This window comes from Ipomoea nil, unplaced genomic scaffold (assembly GCF_001879475.1).
Source record: "Ipomoea nil cultivar Tokyo-kokei standard unplaced genomic scaffold, Asagao_1.1 scaffold1421, whole genome shotgun sequence".
In the NCBI taxonomy this organism is placed as follows: domain Eukaryota; kingdom Viridiplantae; phylum Streptophyta; class Magnoliopsida; order Solanales; family Convolvulaceae; genus Ipomoea; species Ipomoea nil.
The window spans coordinates 7,145,046-7,152,572 of record NW_017617849.1 but is presented as its reverse complement, the minus strand read 5'-3'; positions in this window follow the sequence as shown (position 1 = coordinate 7,152,572).

The window sequence follows — 7,527 nt, the reverse complement described above, 5'->3', positions numbered from 1 at the left end:
ATCACTATATATCCAGAATAATACACCAACCGCCCATCTCTTTTGGATAACGCGTCCACACATATGGCAGCAACCCTGGCGTCCAAGATTCATGATGTCGACATGCATGATGATGATGATTTCTTTATATTTATTGTCCTCTTATGAAACTAGGACTAGGATGTTTTCTCTGTTCGTTTCTCCTCCATATCGGACAACAACATGGGGAGATTTCCCACTGGGCTAAACTTTATTGCTCTCATCTTTAACTTTTGGTTCGTGCAGAAACACGGTTTTGATGAACTGTTTAGGAGAAAATTTATTATGGGTGCCCCGCAATAGTATATTGAATGAGCAATTGCACTTGAAACTTTTTTCAATACACTTTAGTGTGGGACTCGAAGCTACACGGATTCAATTTACCTCCTCGTGAATTTGAGGACGAGTTCATGAAGCTAATTAAGCTTGATTTACCTCTATCGGTTCGAACTCCACCACAAACAATCTGAAGATGTGCTCTACCAATTTAGTCTAGGGTTGAGGTTAGACTCCTTATACGCATAAGGATATAGTCTCCTGTGAAACTTGAAGTTTGACAAACTCAATTTACCTTCTCATAAGTTTGAAGACGGGTTCATTCAAGTTCGATTTATCTACTCTTAGTGAGTTTAATTTATTAGGTTCAGGATATAATTTGACAAAATTAAAAAAAAAAAAAATTATATTAAAAAAAAAAAAAAGAATTTTTATGGGTGGGAGCCAGGGTCATATCAATTGTCAAGCTTTGTTCTGTCCCCCTTTCATGTGAAAAGATTGATTAATAGTAAGGTTAGTTGGACCTTTTCTGGTTGTCCATTTTCTCTTATGATTAGATGTATTGAATATTATATTGTGATTCTTTCGATTCAATCAATTAAAACAATCCCCAGATTCTACCACTACTGTCGTCATTACCGGTCTTAATCCAACCGTTAAGCGGTCTGAACCTTTAATCAATTCAGGGTAGACAATAGAAATTTTTGTCGTCTGCTAATCACAAGAGATCTTGAAATATCATAACAAATTAAAGAAACTCAGGCCAATCACTTCAAACATTAGTAATGGAATTTATAATACAATTGTAAAATTGGATGATTGATTTTTGTATGTATTTATACTTTTAAAAAGTTTAAGCTCGGCTTTTTCAATATGAGTAAAATTTTACGGGTTCAACTTGAAGAGAATCTGGATTAGTGTCATAGTAGTGAGAATACTATACTCTATTTGGTAACATAGTTAGTTTATAAGTTAATATTGACCACTTGGTTAAACATTCAATATGAGTGTTTGATTAATTTATTTTTTATAGCAACTTATTGCTCCAAAATGCTAAAACTCAAAAAACTGCTCAAAATAGCTTTTTCGATCAACTAATTTACCAAACACTTATCTACGATCAGCTAATACTATCAACTTGTCAAACTCACTAACTCAATCAACTATCAACTAGTTAAACTCACTAGCCCAATTAACTAACAGTCATTTACCAAACACTACCTAAATGTTGTAAGTGTTAATCATATATAATATATATACATAAATAATAAATATGCAAAGCTACTAATAATTTAAAACTTTTAGTTAGAAGAAAACACAACTTTGTCTTTGTAACCTATCAAAAAGTAATCAGTTTATACACTTTAAGTCTTTAATTGAGATTGAATGCATCTTTCATTTATTGTAAATTAAAAAAAAAAAAATATCAGAACAAAGACGGTATTCATATACATATATACAGTTCAAAAAGTAATCAGTTTATACACTTTAATTGAGATTGAATGCATCTTTCATTTATTGTAAATTAAAAAAAAAATTATCAGAACAAAGACGGTATTCATATACATATATACAGTTTCTAGGTCAAACTTCTAGAATGATTTATTGTCAACTATTTTAACAACCTAGGACCATATTCTATACGAATTTATTATTTTGCTTTATTAAACTTTGTAATTTAGCTGCATAAGTCAATAACGGCTTATAATAAGCCGTGCAATCCAACTATTGGTTTAGTTTTTAAATTTTTAGTTGAAACAAAATACATTATTTAATTTTTCTAAATACATTCCGGTTTAAAGTTGTTGAAACCCATAACCATGCCACTACCCTTGACTCTGGGTCACGGGTTTGATCGAGATAATGTTAACAAAAATTAAATTTATGATTTGCTGGTACGAAAATCATGTTTTACCCACTCGACCACTTCTTTCGAAACAAATTGTCTTGTTGGAAACTAATATGGACGCAATCGTTATGCTGTGCATCCGTATGCACCATGCATGGTGCATACGGATACCAAAACAACGTCGTTTTATTAAAAAACACGCGTCTCCCCTTTAAAAAAAATTCAGGTTCGATTCCCAGCAACAACATTATATTGTTCATTCATTCTGGAATTTTAGTTCATAGATTATGGAATTATAGTTCATTGATTATGGAATTATAGTTCATCGATTATGGAATTGTAGTTCATCGATTTTGAAATTTTAGTTTATAGATTATGGAATTTTAGTTCATTCATTCTGGAATTTTTAGTTCATAGATTAGATTATGGAATTATAGTTCATCGATTATGGAATTTTAGTTCATATGTTGTTGTTGGGAATTGAACCTGATTTTTTTTTTTAAAAGGAAGACGCACGTTTTATTAAAACGACGTCGTTTTTGCATCCGTATGCACCATGCATGGTGCATATGGATGCAGAGCATAATTTGCCATATGGACGTGGGACTGGGGAGTATAACTGGGCCCAAATATTATTCGGCTGAATTTGTTGTAAAGGAACTGAGGAAGTGTGGGTAAAGAGGCTTGGGCTTTCTTGGACTGTTAAGATCAGATTTCAGTGTGGTCCAATGCAGTCCCAGAAGCCAAATACAAGCCCAAATGCTTTTTGGGCCTTATAGCTTTATTTGGTAAATGGTAAAACTCATCTCGTTGTGGCAAATTATATCACGCACCCAGAATCTACCTTGCAAAGTATATTTTGTTGGATGTTTATATTTTTAATATACTACATGTTTATTATATTTGATATAGATTTATTATTATTTTACTGTTGGTTCATTTTTAGTTATTGCAAGTCAAAATGAACTTGTAATATACCAAATTAAAAATAAACCTGTAATATTTGATCTTGTTACATGAACCTTGGTCCATAGTATAAACATTATTTCGCAACATGTTATGATTTTATGAAAGGAAGATTTATAATATCAATATTATGTACAAAATTGGGATAGGTAGTGAAGTATTACTCAAAAAGAACTAGTATAGGTTTTGGTACCCGTTACCATGTTTGTTTACCTATTATTGAAATCCAATCCTTTTGTAACTGCAAAAGGACATTACCCTACTGAGGTTCGAACCCACAACCTCTCATATAAGTGCAACTTGGTGCCATTTGACTACAAAGTCCTTGGCATATGGCTAGCTTAATCAACTTACATATGCCTAAATTATTACTCCATAATATTTAGTAGGACTCAAACTTTACATTTTACTACTAGCAAAGCGAACCTGATAAACTTATTTTGAGTGATTAATTAGTTAAGTTATGCTAAGTATGCTAAGTGTGTGTATATATATATATATATATATATATATACATACATACAGAGTGAAGAGTATTTTCTTGAAATTTGACATAATAAATGCAAAGATGTATCAGAATTCTTCGCTTTAATATAATCGTGTCATCGTTACATGGCAATTGGCAACATCTTCCTTTTTTTTTTTTTTTTTTTCCAGATTTGCATACTGCAGCCTGACTTGGATCTCATGCCAGTAGCTAGCTACCATTTTTTGACTTTAAAGTAACACCTCATAAAGATATTTTCCATCAAAAAGTAATAAAGATGAAATCTTAATTGGAATTTAAAAAAAAAAAAAACAGTAGAATAAAGAAGATCTACATTATATAATTTTAATATATGCATACACAAGTGCTAATGACCTTATGGTCTAGTGCATAAAGTGACTCTTCCAAATAAGAAGTCATTGGTTTATGTCCCAGTAAAGACGTTATTGATTCAGAATGAGTAGTACTCAAAACAAATATGCATAAATAAGTGATATATTCCTCTCGTATTCTAGTGATAGCACTTGTAAAATAGGTTATGTTAACTTAGACATTACATATACGTTAAACATACCAACAAATAATTAAAAATAGAAAGCATGCAACATGGGAAAAAGCAATTCAAGTCTTTATGTTTGGGCAATGCAAAGGTAGTGTAGTTACAATTCATCAGAATTCACGAAAAGCATGCACTTTGTACGTTGGATCATATGAGAAGCTAAGTTTGAATTGGTTAGTTGCATGATCCACACATTTAATTTAAATGCCTTTTTTTATTATTATTATATTAGGTTTAATTTGTCTATATCATATTTTCATATTTGATTTGTTTTCCTTTAATTTGTTAGCTTTTGACTTTCGTAGTTTCCTTGGCCAATTAAGTGCTAGTTAGGCTGGGTGTTCTCTCAATGGAAAAGTATTCGAAATGACGAGTAAATTTAGGCTTTCACAATCACTATTTGATCATATGCATTGAGTAAATTTTGTTTATGTTTGAATCAAAATAGTCTATAGCCCTGTTTGGTAAAATAGTTGTTAGCTGTCAGCTGATTGTGTCAATTAGAAGGTATAAATAGTTAATAACATTAGCTTATTGTAGAAAAATGTTTGGTAAATTAATTGTTAACTGATAGCTGTTTGGTATAATTTCTTTTTTAAAAAAGCTAATCGAAAAAGTTGTTTGGAGTAGCTTTTTGAATTTTAGTCTTTTAGAGTTGCAAAACGCTAATTAACCAAACATTTATATTGATATTTTAAGAGTAAATACCCAAAATGGTCCCTCGACTATAGCTAAATTTGCAAATTGGTCCTCGACTTTCAATTTCAACCAATTAAGTCCTTAACTTTGCAATTTTAACACGATTTGGTCCTCCGTCTATTTGACCGTTTGTTAACTGTGATTTTTGAGGATATATAAGTAATTTCACGGTCCACCGTCGATTTTTTAAGGTTCTGGTTGCATTTTCAGACCGCAATGTTGCATTTGAATCCACTACCGAAAGCAATCTTCCAAATTTGGTCGCCTTTGGTAATAGTTGGGCGTATTCATCTCCGTGCTAACCACCAGGGCGTTAGAGTTGGGGTGCACGTACAGGAGGTCACGTGCGAGATCGATCGAAATCAAACCGGAGTTGCACCCCATGCCGGAGAGATTATAGTTTTTGATAGATAGATTGACGAAGTCCCTGGAGCGGCTCTTCAAGAAAGTCGTGACTCCAAGCGACGTAGGCAAGCTGAACCGGTCAAAATTCTTTTGAGCTTTGCACGTGAAATTACATATATATCCTCAAAGATCACAGTCAACAAACAGTCAAATAGACAGATGACCAAATTGTGTTAAAATTGCAAAGTTAAGGACTTAATTGTTTGAAATTAAAAGTTGAGGACCAATTGGTGAATTTAGCTATAGTCGAGGGACCATTTTGGGTATTTACTCATATTTTAACTAAATCAAACAATTTAATAGTGGTTAAATAAGTCAAAATTAGCTTATAGGCCAATTTTTTACCAAACAAGACCAATATATTTATAATGTGATTTTATTATCTTATGATAGGATTATTGGTTAGTTCATGAATAGTGTAATACTTATCGCGATATACTTTATGAATGATGTCATTAGCTAGACAACAAGAGTCTTGCTACACTAACTTCTTAGGCTTACTTCCTAATATTTACCCCTTGTTATACCATTATTACTCGATTGACTCATTTTTGTATTTTATTGGTAAGTAGATTTTTTTTTTTTTTTTTTTTTTTGATACAAGGAGAAAGAAAACGAACACAGTGACCTAGTCATACTAACACAATCAATAGTAAACAAGACATCAACCTGTCTCTGAGACATCCAAAACATACAAATTGTTTTGTCTAGAGTCAACATTCGTTGCTAATCAATCATCATAAAAAAAAAAAATGTTTCTCTATAGTAGGGTAATAATATAGCATGACTATTATTATTATTATTATTATTATTATTATTATTATTATTATTATTATTATTATTATTATTTGTTTGACTAGAATAGAGCCTAATAAATTGGGCGGTGGAAGATTACAAAACAATGAGTCACCTAAAACGATTGTTGGCGGTAGGAAGTAGTTGAGGATTTCTTGGATTGATGTTACCAGCTTACGTCTTTTTGATGTGTTTTTGAGTGGAAACTGGAAAGTATTACTCTTCACCAATCAATTTTAATTTTGTCCTAAAAACACCCCTAATTTCAGGGGAATTTTTTTTCTTTAATTTTACAGTTGTCCTTTAAATTATTTGAGGTGGAATTCATTTTTTCCTTGTTGAAGGCCACACCCTGGGTCGACAGAGTATCTGGTAGTAACTCAACTGAATCTAGGCTAGACCTTTGCTTACCGTGCACAAGGAGAGCCCTCCTCACTGCCCACTGCCACTGGTGAGAGCAGATCTCTAGTCATTCTTTTAAACTTTCACATCTATGATCAGTTGAGCTACCCATGCGGGCAGGTGAAATTCATTCATATATATATAGATGATGATGTTGGCCTATACCATATTAATGAAACCATATTATCTCATTTATATTTATTATTAATTCTAGCAAATTTGAAAAAATAAATATTTAATACACTAAAATGAACCTTCAATATACTAAAAATAAACTTCTATATCAATGATCTACCTTGCAATGTAGAACATATTCAACAGTATAATGATTGTAGTTTAGGTGCTCCAGGTATTAATGTATGGTTTCAACTTTCAAGATTCAAAATGGAGTCTAGCCTACAGTTTAGGGTCAAGCTAGTTAAGGGTGCAATTAAGGGTCAAGCTAGTTAAGGGTCCATCACAGTTTATGCTTACAGGTTACATGCTTCTAAATTTTGTACATTATTTTAGATTAGTCGACTAATTGAATTGTGTTCTATAGTCAAACAGAAATTAGGCATTGTATTACGAACTGTATGGTCAGTTGCCGGATCCATGCATCAAAAGACTCAAATCAGTTACTAAAAGTGTCTAATATAATTGTGTTATTTAAACCATTATTATACATAAAATTGACATAACACTTAGTAAATTAGGGAGTTTGAATTTCATAATACAGTTTAATAAAGGAATTGGTGCAAGAATTTATTCTGACACCCCAGCCTTGTAATTTAAAAAAAAAAAAAAAAAAAAGTGTACAAAAGTGTGGCATCTGATTTGATCTGATCTGTCTTTATGTGGGAAATGTGATAATATCCTATCTATCCCTTTTACCTAAAGCCCTAAGGGGTCATACTATATTATTGCAAAATGGGAAACATGAAGAGTTGCCTTGAATTCTAAGGCACAACAATATATAGGAATTATATATATTTGTGGATTCATTCCATCTAATAATTACACTTAGCTTGCAATCACTACTTAATTGACCTATTGTTGTATTACCTAAATTCACAAAATTGTAATTGCAAG